The following is a 24,142-nucleotide window of genomic DNA, read 5'->3' as shown; positions in this document are numbered from 1 at the left end:
TTTATAGTGCCTTTCTGGGGAATTTAATTCAGTGCTTCTTCATTTTATTAGGAACAGACTGAGTCCATCAACTGCGCTCTCCATGTTTAGAGGCATGACTGCTTGAAGCAATTAGGCTCACCAATTAGCATACTTCTCCTGACCCCAGCAGCAGCACCAGATCCTTATATTATCCATCTCTTCGCAGCAAGGGAAAGCTAGACTAAAACATGCATCCCAAGTGTCCAGGGTGGTGAAACTCACACCCAACCGGACTACCAAAATGACTCCTTAGCCCTTGAAAATAAAGCTCCTCATAGCTCCTCAGTGTTTATGTTCCAACAGCAGAGGCAGCCTTTCCCCCCTGGCGCAGTAATGCCACTGCGGTTCCTCAGCTGGGATTTTTAAAAGCCCTTTTGCATAGATTTTTAACATTTTACAGAAGCGCTCCACTTACAAAGTAACGGTGGTTCCCCCTTGGTTTCAGTAGTCCCTAGGAACGATGCCATGCAGGACTGGGAGAGAAAACACTGGACTGGGTTGCGCATTGTAGGGACCACATAGAGAAACCAGAGTGTTGTTAAATAATAACAGCGATAACTACAAAAGAACATAGCAAGAGAACACAAACAATGACAAGGCACTTTTTACTCAAGGTTGTCAACGTCGTTAACAAGAGAGGGTGGGGGCATATCTTTTAGTGGACCAACTTCTGTGGGAGAGAGAGACACGCTTTGGAGTCACGCAGAGCTCTTCTTCAGGTCTGGGAAGGTCGTTAACACTCCGTTAATTAAGCCTCACTACACTCTTGTTAGGTAATTGTATTATCCACATTTTGCAGATGAAGACGCTAAAGCATCCAGAGGTCAAGTGACTTGCTCCAGGTCACACACAGTGAATTGGGAATAAAACAGGTCTCAGCCACCTACTTCTCTGCTCGAACAGTTAACTAGGGCTCCTTCCGGTCAACAGCCTGGACTCCGGAAGGTATGTGGCAGTTGCATTTTTCACTGACTGTGACAGGCGAGATCAGATATTGCGGGAGTCCTTATAGCAGAGGGATCCACTCACAGCTCTAATGTGGTCACGCACTGCTGGTTCGGGTGCAAGGATTCGCTACTCTGAACTCTCGCCTCTTTAAGGAGTCTATAAATTACACCCCCCTTTGTATCCCAGCTATTTCTGGAGGCTAAGCACTATGAGCTAAGGAGGACTTCCTTTGCTTTGGTTGAACAATAAGTGACATAGTTTGTCTTGAAACTTCCACCAGACAAGGAAAGTTAGAGATCGCTACATTTGTCGCTCATAAAATTGAAACGGGCCACTTTTTCCATTACAGAAACAAAGCATGTAGGTTAATAGCACCTGCTGGAAAGTAAGGTATATAGATGCAATTTAATGTCTGACTCATCCAAAGACATGCCCTTAAACAACATCTTCACTGAGTCGTATTGCTGAGAGTTTATCATCTGCAGCACCAGACAGGATTTAGATCCGGACAATCTAGTATGGTCGTGCAAATGTCCATGCACTTTCTCTCGCCCACCTTTGACTATCTCAGCCTTATTTGACCCCACTCCCTCTCTTTTACATTCCGTCCTTTGCAAACAAGTGTTTTTTGGGTTTTTTTTTTAAGTTACTGTATTTCATTCACGATTTGGTTCAAATCTATGTGCTCTCCTTTGCCCCCCGGTCTTCTACTTCGGTTTACATTCCACCAAACGTGTGGATTTACACGTGTAATGCTAAGGCAGCTGTGGCTCTCAGTACATGACACTGGCTTAGACTTTTGAAAAATTCGCTGGTCAGTGGGGGGGGGGGGGGTCCTGTCCTGTTAGGTTCTGAAAACGCCCTCAGTCGGAGCTGCTTGTTCTCAGCACCTGTCAGTATGGGGCCCTGCGCGCAGCAGGCTGCAGGTTCCCCTAAATTTCAGACCTCCCATCTTCCTTAGCAGTGCACAATCCCTTCTTGCTTGTTAAGCAATACACACGAGATAACAAGCCGCAAAGGAGCCCAGGCTCCCCTTGGAGATAAGGGTGCGACTCCTGCTGAAATGGAAGGGGTTGCAGCTGCGCGGGGAGAAGAGACGAGACCCCCTTTTAAGAGTTAGATCTTAAATCCGTCAGCGGCCAAATTGAGTTTGAAAGGTGGATCCCATGTAGCCTGGGCACATTCCTGCTGGGAGCAACAAATGCCGTAGGGGCCTGATCCTGCATTTCCTGATCTCAGTGAGGTACCGATTACAGGGGGAAACAGACTGGAGCTGCCAACGGCTGGAAACCGAACGGAATATGCAACTTTTCCAGCTACCTGCTCATCGTGGTTAAAGTACTAATTATTCAAACCCTATTCACAATCAATTGCTGGAAGCCAACCTCCAGAGAGCCGAGTGTTCAGAAGATATAGCCATTCAGGGTTCACAACAGGATGGAAGAAAAATCTTTATAGGATGAAATAGGCAATCAGCTGAAATCTATCCTCTTTAAATAAACTGATTCCTTAGTATTTTCCCACTGTTGGTGTAAGTTGTTGTCTGTGGTGTCCCCCAGGGCTCTTTCCTCTGCTCTCTGATTTGGTGTATAAAAGCAGCTCTGAATGATGGATTACAGTGTCATTGCAGCCTGCGAAGGATTAATTTGTTTCATTGATTTCTCTTTAGGCAGATAGCCAGAATTCGCCGCTTCCCACCTTTCCCCGAGACTTCCAGCAGTAATAGACAGTAATAGCCTAAGACAAATCAGCCCATTCCTGTAAAAATAGAAACACAAAATCCTGAAGTCCCACGAAAGCCATAAAGAAGTTCCCCACCCCACACTTTGTGGTGCTGCGAAAGTAAGTTTGTGTTTAAATTAAGGGCTTTTCTTATGAAAGAATATGTAACGTTTTTGACTTAAAACTTATTTAGTTTTAACAACCGCTTCAATAAGGGCTGGCATGTAAATAATCAGCAGACATTTGAAAGTCGTCAATGAGTATTTTATTCAGGTTTAGCAATAGGCTTAGGTTTTATATGAGAAGGATCACCAAGAGCTCATTCTTTTGTATATGAAGGGTCGTTGTATAGCTAATCTATTATCGATCTGTCTGTCTGTCTGTCTGGGATCTTGCAAAGAAATGTGGTTTATGTCAGGCCGCAGAGTCACTGGTCTGATGTGGGGGCGGAGGGAGTTAACTATTTCAGATCAATTTGTCTATAAGTATTACGGGGACAATTTGATTGAAAAAAGGCCTTGAAACATTTGGATAGGGCACAGAAGTAATGAAGAGTCAGCTAGACACCCTCTTAAATGCCCATTACAAGGGAGGAGAATGAGGAGCCCTATGAGCGCTGTAGTATGGAGCATTGTGCTCCAGAACCAGCAGCGGGGCTAGTTCCTTACCTTTCCAGGAGTGCTTTTATCATCTGCAAACATCGGCTGGCTGTGCAACTCTATTTGTTTGCACAGTGCGGTGCTGAAAATGGTATTGATTTAGTGGTCTCAAGTTATACTTTATAGGAATTAGTCGTGTAGTAAAAACTAATATTGTCATGTGCTAATCGTGGGATTGTGTAAAGCTATACCATGCCGTAATAGCAACTTCAGACCTCACTGGGTGCACAGAGACTCCCCCCCTCGGCCCCCCCGTTCTGCATCCTAGTGATAGCTTTTCAATAGCTACATTAAAGTATACTGCAACTAGCTTGTGCCGAATGGCTCATAGCTCAGTCCCATGGAAGACCTAGGAGATACCAGAATTACACCACCTATTATTTTTACCCGTGCAGGGGGGGTTTTAAGGTGCTAGCTTCTAACTTCTTATTTTACATGGCCCATACTGTATTTCCCTGGGTCATGTTAAAGTAAGGACGTTGGGATCAGAGGACAGGCCGATTTCCTCAATTTGACTCTAGAAAACGTCCCTTTTCATGCCTTAGTAGCATTTTTTGTTTTGATTTGTACACGGAGACCCTCCAGGGCATACAATAGCCATTTCTAACTGGTCTCCTTTATCACGCCTCGATCCGAGGTAGCTTTTGAAAAATTAGACATATCGCTATGTAATTAATTTGCCTAAAGTGGGAACAAGGAAAGGCAGCGTCTACCAACAGCAGCCTGGGAATTGCTAGTGTTCTGGGAGTAACTCGGGGGGCTCTCCAGCCAAAGGAATGTCCCTTCTCCCCCACTTTTTTTTTTTTTTTTTTTTTTTTTTAAATTTAAGGAGCCTGGCACTGCCTAGCTATCAAGTTTCTGATGGTTTTCACTGTGAAGGAACTTAGACGGTCAAGACACAAAATGGTTAGACGTGTAACAGCTCCCCGAGAATCTCCACTCTGAAAGCGGGGCTTTTTGCTTGTTTCTGTTTAGCAGCAAACTGTGTTATCAAGCAAGAATATGACTTTAAAATATTATCTGAGACCCGGGAGCAATGTGTAGTGGGGAGAACCCCAAGTTATATATATATAACCCCCTTTGCCTTAGACTCTTACATACCCCTTCTGAGCATTTGCTATTCATCAAGCAACTTTTATCCTTGGTACGGTAAAACTGAGTCAGAAGAATAAATCTAGTTCCCCTGCCCCTGGCTTCCCCACCATTTACAATAAAACAGTAAGATGAATTCCAATAGCATCCAAACTTAAAAGAAAGCTACATCCTTTCATCCCTACAGGACTAGTGCGAAACAGAGCGTGATAGATTAGCAAACATTAACCTTTTGCATACTTCTGGACATGGGCTTTATGTCTATTGAAGGGACAACTGTATGACCAGACATATACTAACTATACATTATGTCACTATAGCTTGTTAAAAGTTCGTGTGAAAAGGCATGCCACTATAACATAATGTGGTAGTAAAAAATAATATACTGAGATCTACTTTCCTAAATATATGTTATCGTTTACCTGAGTGTCATTTACTTCATTTAAAGTACAGATTAGATTAAAGCTCAGCACAGGATTCTAATGGTCTACTGAGTGAGACCACACACACAAGTTCCAGCTGTGAGCGTGGGATCAGTCTGTCTTTGGGCAAAACAGAGAGTTTTCCTATGCCAACACTGGATTTACACATAGTAAAAGCTTACTTAGAATCTGCCCACATGGTGTTTTGAATCCACCTAGGTTTTTCAGTAGCTCTACATTATTAACACATCTGTTCCCATAGAGATGATTTGTGGAAGATTTATGTGTCACCTGAATAAGCCTTTCTCAAAGAATCTGGGGTAAAAATTACAATTTTTGAAGCTAGTTTGTTAAAGTCTTTACTTTTAAAGGAGCGAAGAAGTATGTAATTAAAATACAGGCTGCTTATTTGGCTCATTGCAGAAGATAAGATAAGGGTCTGATTCTGTCTCATATCAGTTTCATGCAACTGTAATTCATCAGTGCAGTCATTCCTGATTTATAACAACGTAAGAGCAGAATCAGTGCTGGATGGAAAGCATCTATTTTTTTAAAAAAAAAATCATAACTATTTTTATTTATATAAATTAATTAAAATGTTGCTTTACCTGTGTAAGAACATTAGTAATTTAAAGCACTGCCGGGTACCAGGCCACAAATAAAGACGTGTGATATGCAGTCAAACTGGCCGAAGCTTTGAATAATAACCAATTGAACCAAACTGAGCAGCCTTACGCTGGGCAGAACAGACACAGACTAGTGACTAGCATGCACTTGAAACCTGCACGCTTGTGGGAAACACTGCTATGGCCAGCACAGCTCACAAGACTCACCCAGAGGTTGAAACTTTAGACCCTGCAATGGCTCAGCCTGGTGTGCTCGGCCCATAAGGCACAATCTCCTTCCAGTGTAAATGGTGAGGCCTTACCTTGTACCTTTTAGAAGTGCTCTAAAGGAGCTGTTTACTTGGTCCAACTGCTCTCTTAGATCATGCTTTGAGAGCAGGTATTATCTTCTTAGGAACAAATCAGTACGTTAATGCCAAAACAATGCACAACTGGCATCACGAACGGTCAGGCAAGGGTCTCTAAGGGAAGATAAGTATTCACTGTGGGCAAAAGATGCAGCTCTGTAAAGCTAAATTAGGAGATAAAATCCTAGCAGGAATATTCCTTCTGGACTCCGGTAACACCTGGATCTAGCGCCAGTGGGCTTCATGGTGAACCTGCAGTGTAATGTGACATGGCAGACAGCCTTCCCCTTAGGTGAAAGAGATGCCTTTACTGGGAAACCACAAAGAACCAACAGGAGAGCTGAACAATTTTCTTTCAGAAAATGCAGATTCAACAAAATTGGACCATTTCACAGGAATGTATCCATTTGGTTGAAAATTTGATGGGAAATCATCAAAACATTTTGTTTCAATCATGGATGGTTTAGACACAACAAATTCTGCATTTTGGCAGGGTGTTAGACTAGATGACCCTTGCGGTCCCTGCTAAACCCATGATTCTATAGCTAAACATTTAATTTAGACTGCTGATTACAATAAAAGTTGAAACTAAATAAAATAGTGAAGTCAAAATGAAATATTTTGATAAGGTCAAAATAAAGTATTTCATAATATTTTGTTTCACAAAAATATCCAAGATGAACTTTTCTTCTCAGTTTGGGATGAAATCAAATATCAAAATATCGCAATTTCCAATGGGATAAAAATTCCATTTTTTAACCATCTCTATTCAACAGGTATAGGCAAAATATATTATATGGGATGGGAGAAGCAAAGTAGTTTTTTCAGATAGGCATGGCAGAGAATAAAGTCTTGCTAAAGCTGTCTTCACCACTTTGTAGACTATAGGTTCCAGGATGGGCAGGGATGGTGTCCCCAGCCTAGTTTGCCAGAAGCTGGGAATGGGTGACAGGGGATGGATCAGTTGACGATTACCTGTTCTGTTCATCCCCTCCTGGGCACCTGGCATTGGCCACTGTCTGAAGACAGGATAATTGGACCTTTGGTCTGACCCAATATGGCTGTTCTTATGTTCTTATTTTCTAGTATTAATGAGCAACCACCAGAGTGAAGGCTAAAGTCAGTATTTTGAACATCTGATGTGGATCTGCAGCATCCCAGCACAAAGTTCTTCTCTTCTTTCCTCAGGAGAGAGAAAGTGTGTGTGTGTGTGTGTGTGTGTGTGTGTCCCCGTCTACACCAATGTGAACAGGCAGACACTAGGCAGTGAGGGCTGGAGATCCTGCTTGGTGCAGTTGAAGAACTTGGGGAAACAAGCCTGGCTTTCCCGGTAGACCAGTCACCCTGCTACCGGTCCACCACCACCAGTGAGCCAAAACTGCCTGGGCTATAGTGAGGAGGAGCTGGCTGACCAAGGCCTGCCTACAGGTTGACTTGCTGGGACAGTGGTGTACAGCATTATTTCTATGGAACATTAATTTTTCCATTTAAGCACACTAATTTCATTTTTAATTGAAACAAAGAATGATTAGTGTGTTGTGAATATCTAAGTCCCCCATGCCCCCAAAACTTGTCCAGGACTTCTTTATTATTCAACGAGAAGTTTAACTGACTTCAGTTAATGCACGAAATGGCACTGAAGTGGTTAATACTCAAACACTTTTGAACAGCATTTAGAAAGGAAGTTTGGTCTCTTGCCTACCCACTGACCTCTGTTATTGGTAGTAAAATTCACCTCCCTGTTATATGTAGTATTATATCAAAGATCAATGTGTTTTAGTTTGCTAAAACATTGAAAGTATAGCATAATTAAATCTATAAATTTAGTTTAAAACATGTTGAATAAATGACAATTTTCTACTCATCTACAAGGAGCACATACATATGTGACAAAGATGAATGAACAGGAACCTGTTAATTTAGTTTAAAAAAAAAAGCCATCTTTGTTACTACTGCATTTTGTCTGAGTGCAAAACATTAAAAAGTACATGGCATACTATGCTTGTACTTCATTATGTATACAGATACTATTAAAATAGAGGGATGCTACAAAGGTGTAGTTCTAAAGCCTTATGTAGCTAACAAAATTAGTTATACCAATCATTTCTGTAACTTTACGCTATGTTAAACAGAGTTAAAGGAATATACTTTTGGCTCCAAGCAGCTTTTTAGTTTTGCTACATTTCAGGGTATTGAGAAAATTGCTAACATTAATGGAACACGTTCTGAAGGCCCTGCAGGACTCAGGGAATTGGTAATGGGGTATAATGCCTTTCGAACACTACTTCAGATCTGGCTCAAATTGTAGAAAATGAAACCAACTGATGGCAATTTGGTGGCGTAGGTGTAATCAGCTCATGGGATCTGTTTAATTTTTAGCTGGACTTCACTGGGATTATTTGCATGAGCAAAGTGTTCAGGTTTTGACCCTCTGTGGTTAAATAGACCTCTGTCTCCAAGGGCTTGTCTACATGGTGACACTCCAGAAAGTTAAGGTGAATCAACTAAAGATATTAAGTCAATGTGCTTATATTTAGAGCTTGTTAAACTCTGCATGGATGCTCTTACCTCAGGAGTAAAATGGTCTCAGTTCTCTGTAACTTAGTTCTCCAGGCCACTTTACTTCTGAATGAAAGCATCTACATGGGGTTTAATGTGCTTTGTTTTATGCCTTTACACCTATAGATGCTTTGCCTTAACTTTCCTGAGTGTCCCATGTAATCAAACCCTAGAGTTTCCAGTATGGAACCAATCACAGGCATTAGGCATTAAGCACATGCTTAAGTGATTTGTTGAACCGGGGCCGAACTTACTAAAAAGAGTTGAAAACAAACAAATACTAAAACTGATCATGATGTTTCAGAGTTGCTGCTGCTGGCATAAAATTGTGAAATACTTCTAGATGCTTTTTCCATTACATGTGTAACCATTTTTTTAGTGACACTGCCAAGTTAAAAATATTAAAACAACCAAAACACAAATCTCCTTAACTATGTTACTTCCCTTTGAAGTCAATAGGAGTTTTGCCTCATGAGCAAAGACTGCAGTATTTGGCCTAGTGCTTTGGAGTATTAAATAATCAAGTAAATTTTTCAATATTTCTGCTACTTTTCTCTCAGTTTGGATAATGAACATACAAACAGACAAATCAATTTCACCTTGTCAGGTTTTAGTCAAATTTCACTTTCTGGTTCTCACACACTAGCATACTGCTTCCACGTTGGGGCTGCAAACATAGCTGTGGGATGTATGTATGTTTAGAAATGCCGTTTTCATTGGTAGTTTTCAAATGATTTCTTTTGGACGTGGGTTTAGTAAAAGTTTATTTTTATAAAACTTAAAATCACACAGTGATCTGTCAGTGTCCCTTAAAAAACCCTACAACTTTCAGATGAGATGGAAAACCTCAGCTCTGTTCACTTGTGATAATTAAAAAGGTACCAAAAATATTTCTGTAGTAGTAGAAAGGGCTAACACTAGTCTCTTGGTTATGTTCCAGTGTAGGGAATTACATCCTGCCTTCCTAAATCTGAGTTGATTTGGGGCCTGAGCCAAAGCCCATTGAAATCAATAGGAGGCTTTCCATTACCTTCCATGAGCTTTGGATCAGACCTTGTAGAAGATATTCTTCACTCTGAAATTGGTGTTTAAGTAGTGTCAGTGTGTGTTTGACAGTTGCCACATTTTAGTCTTGGGACTAGTTGAATTTCATTGGTGGGGGAAGTCATGCCATGTCATGCATAAATTTTATGAAGAACTAACCTTTGGTTTTAAAGGGGAGTTGGAATCCCACATATGGATTGTAGACAGAGAGCTTGTAAAGTCCATAGAATCCCTCTGTCTAAAACATCACCAGCAATTGTAAAAATATATGTTGACGCTAATTATTTAAAAATAATCTACTTTTATTTGAAGCAATCAAATTACATGTAGATATACACACTCACAAAAGAACAAGTAGCAGGAGCCTAGAACAGACACACTCCATACGCTAGGAGGATGCCAGTAATAAAATATTTTATATTGTGTGTGTTCTGATCACTCTGAGATCACAATTTTGTTCAGTTCAAACATTAGCATACCTTAAAAAATTATAATAAGAAAATCAAAGGATAAATGCTAATGAAAATGAGTCAGGGCACAAACTACAAGGTAGAATTTCTGTTTGCCAAAGTAATATATAATAAACAGGGCACAGACCAAGTCTTCCTGTGTAATGTCAGCTGTCTGGTTTAAACATCTTGTTCTTAAAGGAAAATCTATGAAGAATAACCCAGTGAACTTAAATTCTACATTTTTACATTAGAACAACACAAATGTTTCAAACTATAACTTCTGCACAAATAGATTCAGAGTGGTTTTATGTTTCCTTGTTTATATTTATATCTGATTACTAGTAAAAATCTGCATTTAGAAGTCACATGTTATTTGTCTATCAGATTATAGTGTAATACCATTTTTAGCTAGGGAAAGAGGGTGAAGATGTTGCTGTTAAACAGATACTATGCTATGTGAATTATGTCATTTCTATAGTTATAAAACAACTCGAGAAAATGTACTGTAACAATATGATCTATGCTAAGATTGATTACCCCAAAAATGCTTTCAGGAGGAAAAACAGAGGGAAAGAGAGAAAGATTGTTTCTACCCAAGCTTTACATCATAAAAGGTTTGGCTTCCGTAGAGAAAAATCTAGCGTGTGGTTGTTACATACAATGGTCACTCCATTTGTATATTCATTATTCACATTAAACAGTCAAACATAGTCCTTCAAGTAAATATGCGTATCTTAATTTGTTCTGCTGAAAGAGAGACAACTATCAGAAATGGCAATAAAAGTCACATAATGAAATAAGAATACGAGAAAATCCAAGGATTTTAGTATGGTCCATTATTCATTCAATTCCTGGCAGCCTTTATGATTACAAATCACTTGATTGACTAACTAGACATTCACAAAGTGAATTATGAACCAGGTTCATTTTTCCTGGTTGATAGTTGGTACATGTTGTAACTCTTCCACTTTGTGATATATCAAGTTCTTGTAACAGTAATAAGAGATATAATCAACTCTTTATTTCAGGACAAATAAATTGCCTTTTCAAAAATGAAATGTGGTTGCTAACGTTTTAACAGCGTGCGATGTAATTCCTTCCTGCTATTCTCTGAGCAGAATCTGCTATGACGACATAGCTTTTAAGTAGTTGACTTTGCTAACATTATTTTAAGAGTCATGTACCTTCAGTCCATGCACACTGACCTCAGTGGACATTCTGCACTTGGACTGTAGTCGCCCTTTTACTTGTGACAAGGGAGTCTAAAACATCTAATCACTGGGCCACATTTTGCTTATTTTGACTCCATGTAAGGTAAAGATTGGGACTCAAAGAATCTGCAAGGAATAAACCTCCCTCTCTTTCTCTCTCATACACAATATAATTTTTTGAGGAAATGTTTTTTGTCAATTTACTTTACAGAAAATTCAACTGTAGTATCCTGTTTTAAAAAATGATGATTACAATACTTCAAATTTACCCCTTGCCCACCTTTATATCTAGTTTCTAATCCTCTAACAACCTTAATTAAAGTGCTCAGTAGTTTAAATTGTTATTAAACAGCTTTTATGGGATTATTTTTTATTCCTGATTATGTCATGAGTATAGATTATCAACCATTCTATTCATTTTAAAATTGTGATTTAGAGCATAATCCTAAAGAAGATGTTTATAACAATTTTAACTACTCCACTTTAATTAAGGGAGTAATGGGCTTAGAAATAAGATTTAAGGGGTGAGCAAGGGGGTAACAGTCAAAGCTCTTTGAGTTTTAACGTTAAGTGACTGGTCAGAATAGAAGGGGGACAGATCAAAAGTCAAGATAATGGTTTCAAATATAAAATTCACTTTCCTTTGGTCCATCCTTTTCTCTCCCATGGCAATCAGTGTAGAGTATGGTGAGATGTAGCAAATAAACAAGGAAAGGAAAAATTGATTGTAACATTTCAGTGGTCATAAGTAGGAAAAGGTGTGATACATGAAGGAATAAGGAAAAAAACGACCAAAATGTAGTGCAACTATGCCCAACATCATTGCATCTACTGCTGTGCTTGCGTACAACAGAATGAATCTTATAGAACCAATGAGATTTCTTTGATCACCACTCTGTTGAACCCTATAATGAGCCACCTGCTTAGCGATTTTCAATGATTACTGCTATGTTTGTGATGTGCTGGATATCCAACACTGTGTGTATGTCTTTCTATTGTCCACTGTGTTCCCTGCACATACATTACATGTTAGTGCTCTTCAGCATGGCATGAACTTTGCTAGGCTGTTCCTCTCACTGTTTCTATAGTTTTCATTGGTGATTCATTCAGTGCAATTTTGCTGAAAGATTCTTTGCTCCTGGCCATTCCCCTTCTGGCAACTTATGTGTGCTGTGTGGAGTACATGTGGAATCTCTATATTGTGCTGTGCTGTTCCTTAGCATACTAGTTCTGCAAACAGGAACTTAATACTTTGGTATTTGTAACTGGTGCGAGTGGTTTACTATTTCTTTTCCTATTAGCTTATTGCAAACTTCTTTGCTTTGTGGCATGCAGCCAATATGCGCATAAGATCTTTTGGCTGGATTATTGAAACTGGCCACTTTTGACCTCTTAATTTGTGTACTTTGAAGGAGTATACAAGGAAGTTACTCCTTGGACATGTATCTCCACAATTTCCCATTCTTCTCACCCTCTTTTCCTATTGTGCAGGGTCATGAGAATTCCCATGATGATGTACACCAAACAGCAAAAGTTAAATGTAAACAAAATGACTCAGGACGAACACTTGCACACTTAAATATCCGAAAACACACCAAATTCTGCTCCCATTTGCATCTGTGTAAATCTGGAGCATCTCGATGGCTTTTACTGAGTTATTTTGGATTTGCACTGGTGTAGAAGAATAGAACTGGTATTACATGCCTGGTGCAGAAGATGCATCAAAGAGTAAAATTTTTTTTCCCAGTCTTCATTTCACACAAAGCGCTCTCAGTGACATCACTGGAGAATTCTGCATAGGGAATAAATGCAGAATATGAAATAGAAATTTACACTGCAGATACAAGAGAATTTTGCCTTACATTTTTAATTTCTCTTACAATATATTCATAGTCAAATTTATATAATTGATATGAAAAAGTGATGGAACTAGGCCATCTCAATACAGATTTAGTAATAGCTGGGTTTTAAAATGCTGTACATGTAGGGGTGGGTAACATTCCAGATATGTGGTGCCAGATCATTAGTGCTGATTCTCTGCACTAGTAGCTGAGAGGTGTCCTAAGCCATGAAAATCCCCAGAGCTATTATTAGTTATGCTAGTTAGAGTAGCCTAAAGGCTGATCTAATTTGGGCCAGGATGAACCAGCACCTGGAAGATTGAGACTGCAGAGGGGGAAGACACAAATGTGTGGTAAAGTTTAGGTCCTGTACTAAACACAGCTCAGCCAAACCCAATGGTCAAGCCATGGGAAGGGGACAAGGAGTGCAAGGTACCTACAATTAGATGATAGACAAATGTAGCCCGGGACAGAGAATAAAGTACAAGACAGAGAGTCCCAAGAAATCAAATTACATGTACTGTCCTTGCCACTTTTGTTTCTTAAAATGTTCCAACTTTGGTTTGCAAGTTGGAACAACCTACATTAAGGCACTACGCAGAGTAGCCTAGATCACCCTAGGACTCACTGACATTGGTATGTCTGGGACATAGCTTTCTTAATGACACTTTTTTGGATACCAGAATATTTTGTCTTGGCTCTGAGAATTTTCCAGGTTGCACTTCATAATGATTCCAAGGGTCTGAAACACCATAGACTTCAAAGGGAGACAGAGAGAACAAGAGAGATGACATGGAACACAGCAACACTTGGGGTCCAAACGGAAGAACATAAAAATGCATTTTACTTTGATCAAAGAGACTAATCGTTCATATAAACATGAATTTTATGTCTGTTATTTAGTAGGTGAGAGCTTAATTTGTTTAGCTCTCTTTCCTCAAAGTTTAAAAATTTTAATTATTTTTTAATGAACAAAACAACCCCCTACCCCCGCAACCCAAGAAATTCTTATAGAGCATGAATAGAAATCAAAGTGTCATAACTTGGAATTCCCACAAAGTGTATACAAAGCTGAAAGCTGACTACATTAAGCTTTGTCAGAGATTTTCCAGAAATATCACCATATGTTTTTTGGAACTTTCATATTTGTCATTTAACTGACATGTGGTCTTTGCTGAGTGTGCCAAATCACTAGGCCTGAATATCATTCAGTAATGTTAATTTTGTTTTCTGATTTCCAGTTCTTAAACAATTATTTTCCTGGCAATCATTCTAGCCTTGAGTATAAATAATACTTCGAGCGCTTTGTTGATATCCAGAAAATGTTGTATATCTACAGTGGGAGATTCTGGGATCTAATGGGAAAACCCTGCATATTATTAAGATGAGATGCTGATTTATTTACTCTTACATGGGAAGAAGCACAGGATAGTACCATGGCATATCCATTCACTGGATTCCTTCAAAAATAATGTGCTAAAATTTTGCAGAGCATTTTGAACCTGTGCATCCTACCAAGCACCTGGCAGATTTAAAATGGGATTTTCCGCAAAATAAATCTGTCTCAACACTCAGGGTACTGGATAATCCTCAAGTGGTTTTAGGAGTCAGGAGATGGGTAGGGAGATGGAAGGGATCTTGTTTGAGAAAAGGACGGACCAGGAATGGAGAGGATTTCTAATGGGGATAGGCAGGGGAGAAGAAGGAGAGACTCTTTTCTCCTGCCTCTGTTTGGATTCTAAAGAGGGAGTATAATTGTACAGAAATTTCTAACAATAAAAAAAAGGACATATTTTAAATTGTGAGTGTTGGTGGCACATTGGAAAGTGTAGCCCGGTATAAAACCCCCACATCTGCATGCGTCCCTGTCTGTTGGAATAATTACCTCATTAACACTAACAAATACTCCTATATTTAAGTTAGTCTGCAGGAGACTTTCTGCTAGGCCTGTAGATTTACTGCAAGTTCCACTCCTAATTTTCTTGTTTGTATTACAATTCTGGTTCTGATCCCACCCTTTTTTTGATTCAAACAAACTATTTTTTCCTTCTCCAGCCCTGAACAAGAGGAAGGATACACCCTATTGCCAATGATGCTGTTTACAAAGGAGTGAACTATGTTAGGGCATTTCTTCCAATATCTTATGCACACAAAAGAGGTCCAAATTCAAAGTCATACCCCTTTACAACTACTTACAGATGTATAAAGGAACTTAAGCTGCAGTCGCTGACTCTTTCAGGAGCCACAAGATACAGTAGCGTAAAGCTGGAGACGGTTCTGCTTTTATCTGCACATTCTCACACCTTTCTGTTAGTTGCTTTTGTTGCTAGGCTCCTTTCTACTTGTCTCTCTGGAGTGTGAGTTTCACCAGAGGCCCTAGGCTTTCCTACACTCAGATGCTGTGGGCCAAATTCGTAGGTGGTGGTGGTGTCAGTTACATGTTGGTAAGCGGGTGCGAGTCTAAGGGCCCCATTCTGCAGTTGATACTCACTCTAACAAACACCCCCATTGACAATAAGGGTTAAGAATATGGTTGAAGAATCAAGCCCTAAGGGACTACGTGTGCATAGCTCTTACTCAGCCACAGAGTGGATTAACCCTGTCCCCCATTTTGTCAAATAAAGGCTGCTCAGGCTCCAACTCCAACTGCAGAATGAGAGCAGGGCTGCTAACCCCTGAGCAAGGGCAGTGGGGCAAGAATGAGGTGTGGGAGAAGCCTGGACTGTGTTCCCCCCTACTTGCCAACCAGAATAGTTGGTGGGCAAACAGGGCACTTAGGTGCATCCGGAAAAGGGGTGAGGTAGTTTACTCCCTGCCAGAGCAAAGGGAGGAATGCGCCTCTCCTTCCTGTAGGTCCTGTTGGGATGGGCTTGCAGTTCTAAGCCCCCAAGTGTAAGTTGAAGTAATATACATGTTGATGGGGCTGGAGGAAAGTGCAAGTCACAAGGAATTGAATCCCCTTTCAACATGGCCCACTGCCTTCAGCAGCAGCTATGAACTGCAATACCCATTGTTAAAAGAGGAGGCCCAAAGGCCAAATGCAAAAATGTATGCCCAATTGCACACTTACATTCAGTGTGTAAGCTGGCCTCTCAGACATTGGTCCTATAAGCCTTATTTCAGCAATTACTGTTTCTTCAAGACATGTAGTCTCTGGAGGGATAACTTCTGTCATGTCTGAATTCCACTGTCCTTTTCCTCGCATTTCAGGGATGTAACGCAATACAGGACATTACCACACTCCTTTCTTCTTTGGAGGATTCTCCCCTCAAGACTTCAGTGCCACAGAGGGAAGGGTAATGTTTACTGATCTTCCACTATTAACACGTGTGTTAAAAAGGGATCAGAATTGATTATATTCATCTTGACATGCAAAGAGCCACACTGTGCCCTGGGCTTGATCTCAGGGTATGAACTGACAATATCAGCAGAAGATGCAGAAGCAGCAGCTGTTTGGCTATCAGACATGGCAGGCACATAGTCTTCTAACACAAAGAAGCTGCTCTAGCAAGGTGTACACACTATAGTCCCTATAGGAATAATAAAAGAGTTTCTCATGCATTTGACATCGTATTCACACACCACGTTCAACTTTGCACAAAAGCAGCTGAACATTATGTGCAACTTATGATTTTACTACTGTTCAGTGATCTACCCTCCCCCATGCCAAAGTTCTGGTGTGGAGGAAAGATACAAAAGGACTAATTTTAGCAAGTCAGATTACAAACCTAAATGTGAGACAAGGTGGGTGAGGTAATATCTTTTATTGGACCAACTTCTGCTGGTGAGAGAGGCAAGCTTTTGAGCTACATAATGTAGCTCGAAAGGTTGTCTCTCTCACCAACAGAAGTTGGTCCAATAAAAGATATTACCTCACCCACCTTGTCTCTGTAATATTCTGGGACCGACACAGCTACAGTACTGCATACAAGCCTAAATGTAAACATTTCCTAAATTAGGTCACTAGATCAGAAGCGGGAAGGATTTTAAAGAATCATCTTTAAATGTTTATGGAGCTATAAATATTGTAGAGTTAAAAGTTCTTCCCTCATTTTTACTCCATGCAACCCCACTGAAGTCAATAAAATGGCATGTAATGCACTACTGGATGTAGCTCAGCAGAACTGGCCAACACGAGACATTGTGTTGTTTACTGTTAACAAGAAAGAAAGGATTGTGAACCAGAAGAGCACCAGCATTGACTCATTGTTTCTAATTATTATTATATTACTTTTCTCAAACAAACAAAACATCAAGCAATTGGCTCCTGGCTAGTGTCTCAGCAAAGCCTCAGGACTCAAATGAGCAACCCAACAAGTAGATGGTTAGTTCAAATGAAAATTATAACAGAGACAAAAATGTCAGCCTGGAAACTGAACTAATAAGGGAAAGAATTTGCATGAAGCTGCTGGCATAATTTTAAACTTTAGTAAGAATAAAGGAGAGCAGAGCTGCAGAAATCAGCTTTTGAAGCTGAGGTAAACAAAAATCTACATTAATCTTTTCTTCATGCAAAGCAAATAAATGAAGATTTCTGAACAGTGATGGCTTCCAATATGGCCTTGCATGTTAAAACTTAGGCAGGGTTTACAGCCCAAAGTGAATTCGGTGAAGAATGACAGCTTAGCAATCCAGCACCAGTTCCAACCACTCAGATGTTGCTGCTTTTTGGCTTAACTACAGGAAGAGTCAGAAGCTCATGGTTTCTGTGACAACACAGGATCAGGTGACCTGGATGTGTCTTTCCAAGCTGATCTGGAGAAATAAGTAGGCTGTTTGTAAACAGGACAGCTAAGTATTCTCTCACAAGATTTCAAGTTCACAAAGCATGAGGCAGCAGGGTGAGGAGTCAGAAGTGAAAGGTGATAAGCCATCTTGGGCCTGTTCTTCTGTAGAGCACTGGCTGCTGTTCAGACTGAGATCTTGGAAACAGTCCACTGACAGGCTTCTTGCCAGGGGATTTGTTACAGAGAGAGCATAGCTTAGTCAGGATTTTACTACAAAAAGTATCTTGATTCTTTTGCTCTCTTATTAAAGACACTCCCCCTTCCCCCACCTCCCCAATTATTTAAAATATATCTGGATGAAACACACACATTCATTTCCCACAGACAACACATTCAGGGTGATTTGTTTTTTAGAGACAGAGGCTCAAAAACTATGAATTTATTGTGCAAAGTAATAATTGCAAAATATAGTGGCAAACTGCATTCCAGAAAAAGAATTAGGATATTCAAATAATTGAAAGGATTGAAAAAAAAGACTGGCTGCTATCTTGGGGCTACTGTGGATATTTTAGGAGGTTATATATCTCTGTTCCACCTAAACCACCAGAGGCAACATAAGATATTGTAATTAATGGACCCACCTACTGTCATTCCTGTACTGGGTGGTAAGACCTGGTGTGTATTGAAGTGCAGGAAGAGCTTTGCGTAGCAAAAGTCGATATGTCCTTTTAGAGTTGTTTTTTGGCTTAGAAGTACATCAACAAATTCATTGACCCTGATCTCTGGGCCTGTCCCAGGCCCGATGAGGTGAGCATCGGAGGTATAAAGGTGTATGTCACCTTTGTTCTCCTATGATCCCTTGGGCTGCTTTAATTCATGTCAGCAGTAACACCCTCAAGGGGTGGATAGGTGGAGCATTCCAGCCACACCTCCAGCATACCCCCTAATCCCCTTCACTGGCAAGACTGGGAGCTACACCATCTTTAATGTAACTCAGTGATTCCCCTACTGGTTTGGCTGTTTAAGGGATGGCCTCAATCCTGCAAAGATGAAAGAGCCCAGAGCTCGGGCTCGAACCTAAGCCCAAATGTCTACTGAGCGATTTTTAGCCCTGCAGCTCAAGCCTTGTGAGCCCAAGTCCGCTGATCTGGGACAGCTGCAGGTCTTTTATCCCTGTGTAGACTTTTGTGATACCAAAACAGCAGAAAGGGGCCATAGCAGGTCTCAGGATAGAGCCCTTTGAACACAGCCTTATTTGCTTTGCTGGTATGTCAGGGATGCAATCAGGGTCTTCATAAATACATAGCTCTTGACTGCTGCGGAATAATTTGCATCACTGACACATGTGCCCCATTAGGAAGTACTCTAGTAGATTAAAGTCTCCAGGACAGTTGAGATTGTGGTTAATTATGGAAAAAATAAAGATATGTGCTTGTACACCTTGTAAGTAACACTCCTAGTAGTAATGTTCTAATTCATAGGCATAGCACCATTAGAAAGGGGTAGAGCTTATTAAATTGAAGTTATTCAGTGATGTTTTCTACATATCTACCATGGAAGAATTGTGGACTGAGCAGAAAATTGGAATTCAGGTGCTCCCAAGATCCATTTCTGGCTCGAACAGAGACTCTGAAGCTTTGGCAAGTCCTCATGGCTCCATCTCCACTAGGGCAAATTTCCTAAGAATTTCCCTCCATTGCGAACACCAATATTAGCAATTTTGAGAGCCTTGGTGTAGCTAGGATGCCAGCTGCTGCATGCACTTAAACACAATGAATCTAACCTTGCTTTGGAACAGGCTTAATCTTATGCAGATACGGGCTTACACCCGTTTTACTAAGACACAGAGTTTAATAATACTTCCCTCCCTCTGAGGAGTGAAGTGATTTAATATTCGTAAGATGCTTTGAAGATTAAAGTGCTACATGTTATTACAAGTGCAAAGAATGTATTTTTTTCCTTACCACCCATCTTTTCCATTCAAGTTATTTCTGTCAAAGGAACTCAGTTTCACCATGGGGGGAAAAATAAAAATCACAGAGAAAGGGATGGGCAGCCTTGGTTCAGATATGTAAAACATGAATATTAAGCCAATAAATATATTTTCCTTATAGAACAATGAATTTTATTTTGATTTTTAAATAGAGCTGTGCAGAGACCATCCAGTTCACTGACTACTCCATGGAACTCAAGAACAATGTTCATTAGAAAGGATAAAGGGAAGCAATCTGTAGCCTCCTCTCTCCCCCACCCCCTGCAGTTTCTCATCTCAACAGGCATACAGGTAAACATACTCTTTTTGTATGACAACATATCTCCAAGATAATCACAAATTGTATTTCTTAGTTGCTGTTAACCTTGCTTTATTCTTAATCTTTCCAATCGGGACAGGAAAAATACCAGTCTTCTCATTTAAAAAACTAAAAAAACTGGAAGCAGAGATTAGGATACTGCAAGATTAGATCAGTCTACATAGATAATATATCATATATAGAGCTGTGCCACTCATTAGGTGCGTAATGGGAATGGTAATCACCAGGGTAATCCTTAGGAGGGTGCAGGGCCCGGGGAGGAAGTGACGAATCCATCATGTCTGGGACCGACCGCACCTGGTGCTGCTCAATTGTACCGGCAGCCATGGGGCACCCCCAAAGTGCGGGGCCCGGAGAGGTTGCCCCAATTTGCCATACCCAAGAGACATCTCTGGTAATCACTATCTTCTGAAGCACTGGGTATTAGCCACTGCTGGAACTGTGTTACCATTCTTGATGGACCAATATATTGATTTGGTATGGAAAATTCTAAGGACCTATTATCTTTAAAGGAGAACAGAAGATCAAAGGACTATAGCACCAGCAGTGAGGCTAAAATTCTAGGAGAATGCAAAGATTTTTGGGATATGTGTTTATATGGCCCCCTACCACTGTTGCCTGGGAGTGCTACACAAACCTTAGGGAATGTTCACTGCCCAGCACAGTGTATGTGTGTGATGTACATTGCACCCTGTTAATTCCTACAGTCTACCAGCATGCACTGTTTTCTTTTTTGCCTCTCAGTGTGGCTGTGGTTTACAAAAATGATTAGAGGTACAGAGACTTCTATATGAGGAAAGACAGAGGAGATTGGCTGATCTCCTCTCTAAACTGAGCAGTCCCAAAGAGGAAATGATAGAAGTATACAAGATAGTGAATAGTATTGAGAAGGCAAGCCTGGCTCTCATATTTACCCACACAAGATGTCATTTAATGAAACAGAAAGGTAACAAATTTAAAACAGATAACAGGAAATATACACATACAGCACAATTAACCTGTTGAACTCATTGCCACGAGATATAACCGATACCAAGAGATTAGTAGGATTCAAAAAAAGGATTAGACATTTATATGGGAAATTAAAACCACCCACAGTTACATTAGATAGGACATGACTTCTCAAACTCTGATAGAATGGACTACATTTTAATGAAGAGTGTCATGGACCAACTTACCTCCTATTTAGATCACCCAAAGCATCTCCTCCCCCAGTATGTGACCTGTACATATCATCCCTGTGGCAAGCTAAAAAGATAGCTAAAATGTCGTGTAATGTAAATGTAAATGTAAAATACTTTTGTATTGCCACTATTCATGCAAGCAATTTTAAAATTGTATAAATGTACAAAAGTATATACAGTATTTTCATTAAATTGAGTGGCTGTAAGTGAGAAGGAGCAGCACCGTGTGACCAGCCGACTCCCTAAGGTCCTCAGACCACTTTTTGGGAGCCCTTTAGATAAGGTATAATACACATCAGTTAGTAATTGGCCTACTCCCTGAAATATGTTCGTATCTGGACAGAGACTCCCCAAACTAACCAAATTTTTTAGAAGTGGCCTCTATTTCTATGGACCTAGTTTTGCACCAACAATTAATTTTGGGGGTAGATGGTAGCAAGTAGAGATCTACCAACCTCTCTGTGTGAGCAAGCCAGGTAGGTAGCTGTCCAATAGTTGCTACCATTTCCATCCCCAATTAATTACATGGTTCAAAATTGTGCCCACAAAATTAGAGGGCACTTCTGGGAATTAAGCCTGGTGAGGACAGTCTTTACCAACTGTATTCCTGGTGCTGGACAGCCAAAGAAGAAATGTGTGTAGTATGCATTTCCATTTAGAAAACATTTGGGACTCTAGAACAAAAGATGCCTTAATAATGCAAGATATCTAATAAGATCTGGAGCAAGTTACACTCAGGAAAAATGTGTTTCCTGGTCCACTTCTTTTAGACACTAATGTATGAATATCTAGTGTGTAGAACTAAAAACCTCCCAAATAGAATGAAACAACACCCTGGGTTGGCGATCTGCAAAGACAGGCATGCCTTTTCCTCATGCTTTTTGGATAATTAGTTTAACTTAATAGAGTAACTACTTTGTATGATGATTTGTTAGTTCACTTTTTCTCTGTATGTCTCAAATCAGAGAGCAAAACTAAGGCCATCAGTAGGGCATGGAGGAGAAGAAAATGTCATGCTTCAAGTTTGTGGGTGAAGTCATTAGCTCTTGCAAGAGAAATAGAGAAACCTGAACTCTAGTAAATAAGGAGGGACTGATTTTCAAATATTTTGTTTTTCATTGTGGTTTTTGGGTTGTTTTTGGTCTATATGGACCATAAAAGTTAAAAATGGAATAGATCTGTTAAATCATGTAAATGTATGAGTTAGTCCCTGGCTGTGATGTATCACTCATAAGACTGAGATTAGATTAAAACTTAAATTGCTTCTTGTCCTCTGGTTGCCTCTTCCTGACCTCTACCAAATAAAAATCACAGTCTCTTCTATTTCCCAAGAAATGGTGTGAACTCTATTCTGCCTCCCAAGAAATGGAGAACTCCTTCTCTCCCCTGAATATGACACCATTTCTCACCCACCTGCTCTCTGTAGTTTGTGCTAGTTTTCTATCTGCATCCTCAACCATTTTCCCCCCCAAGAGAAGGAGATGTGAATGCTTTCTGTTTCCTCCTGTTTGTCCTATGGGATGGAGGCATCATGTGCATCCACTCAGAAGGAAGTTGTTTGAACAGCTCCCATTGTCCCCTGGGAGAGGGGACTCCAATCTCAACAACCCCTTTAACTGCAAACTTTGTCCCCAGTGGGTCCCTCTGCAATTTTATCCTTCAACCACTTTACCCTGTCTCTTCTCTATCCCTGAGGATGTTCATTCTGTGACTCCCACCCAAACTCCAGCCTTGTGTCTCTTCTATGTCTGTCCCTACGAGTCCATCTGTGTAAGTGTCTGTTAGTTGAAATCCTTTTTCTTAGGGATATAATAGGGTAACTTACCCCCATTCCTCTCACTCAGATACCCAAACCTATTCACCAATTGAATCTTTCTTCCCCAGGGAAGTCTTTCCCTAGATACCTCTCTGCCTATCCCATCTTTGCCTTGCTCCTTCTGGATCTCTCTGGATTCATACTGTGCTGCTCCATGTACCCCTGTAGACTAAGAACTCATCTGAACCTTCTTGGATGATGGGATGCTGCCTCCAGCTCTTACTTGGAATACAAGACCCTGTGCTCCATGCTACCCAACTCAAATGCTTCTCCAGTCCCTGCTGTTACCAAGAAGGGATGATGTTGAGTCAGTGCGAGGAGACCAAACACAATAATAGGCCTGCAATATATCTATTCTATTATTGGTTTGGGAACTTAAACAAATTTTTATTTACAGTCTTGCTATGCCTTTCAAAAAAAATTTCCAGTTTACTTTTAGAGTCAGAAAACCACTAAACCTTGTCCCCACGTGCAGAGTAACTACCACATGATCTTTACCTGAGGACCGCATGGTCCTTTGAGGTTCCAAGTGCCCTCAATGCTCACTGAAGCAAATGGGAGCTGAGGATGCTCAGCACTTCATGTGAACAAGACTGTAGAAAGGCTCTCAGTTAAATCCTGATTTTACTAGTACAAATACATCAACTGTATTTAGTCATCAATGAGGACTAATAATTCCAGAGCCATTTTCTTTGCTCTTGGTTTATAATTTGTAAATGTTACTTTATTACTGTTTTACAAAAGTAATAAGCAGTTTTGCAAGAAGGCTTCGTTTTGGCAAATTAAACTTGCAGTGGGATTTCTAATGCAGGCATTCATCCTGTGGGATTACACATCATCGTTTTGTGGAATTATTTCTGACATTTCATCCGTCATCCAGTCAGAATAACTAAACAAACTAGTGCTGTTCTCCTTTACTCAAAGAGCAACTTTTCAAGAGCCTTCCCACGGAAAAAATATAATGATTATTGCTATCAAATTATGCTTGCAGAAGCAGAAAGGAAAAAAATTCTACATAAGTAAGGCAAAAGAGTTATTGCACACCAATAATGTATCTTGGGAATCATTTAAAAAAATATAGCAGGCCAGATCTTTAGCCAGCGAAAACTGGCAATGGAGATATGCCAGTTTACACCAGCTAAAGATTAAGTCAATGGCA

General features: G+C 40.2%; 2 long non-coding RNA genes across 11 annotated transcripts in view; one reads left to right on the top strand and one right to left on the bottom strand.

Annotated features, from left to right (window-relative positions):
• The first annotated feature begins 823 nt into the window (after window positions 1–823).
• Window positions 824–24,142, top strand: part of LOC119566742 — a 114,113-nt gene continuing 90,794 nt past the window's right edge. For 9 of the 10 annotated variants that reach the window (XR_006291158.1, XR_006291149.1, XR_006291150.1 and 6 more), the window contains exons 1-4: window positions 824–966; window positions 2,639–2,811; window positions 16,155–16,240; window positions 19,817–19,955. This is a non-coding gene — a long non-coding RNA (uncharacterized LOC119566742). The remainder of the gene's footprint in view (window positions 967–2,638; window positions 2,812–16,154; window positions 16,241–19,816; window positions 19,956–24,142) is intronic. The other variant, XR_006291155.1, reaches the window with a different exon arrangement.
• The window catches only part of LOC122465986, a 35,459-nt gene continuing 21,038 nt past the window's right edge, over window positions 9,722–24,142 (bottom strand). The window contains exon 3 of the long non-coding RNA XR_006291161.1: window positions 9,722–12,895. This is a non-coding gene — a long non-coding RNA (uncharacterized LOC122465986). The remainder of the gene's footprint in view (window positions 12,896–24,142) is intronic.

This window comes from Chelonia mydas, chromosome 5 (assembly GCF_015237465.2).
Source record: "Chelonia mydas isolate rCheMyd1 chromosome 5, rCheMyd1.pri.v2, whole genome shotgun sequence".
NCBI classification, from domain to species: domain Eukaryota; kingdom Metazoa; phylum Chordata; order Testudines; family Cheloniidae; genus Chelonia; species Chelonia mydas.
The sequence above is the reverse complement of the archived record's forward strand: the minus strand, read 5'-3'. Positions and strand labels throughout refer to the sequence as shown.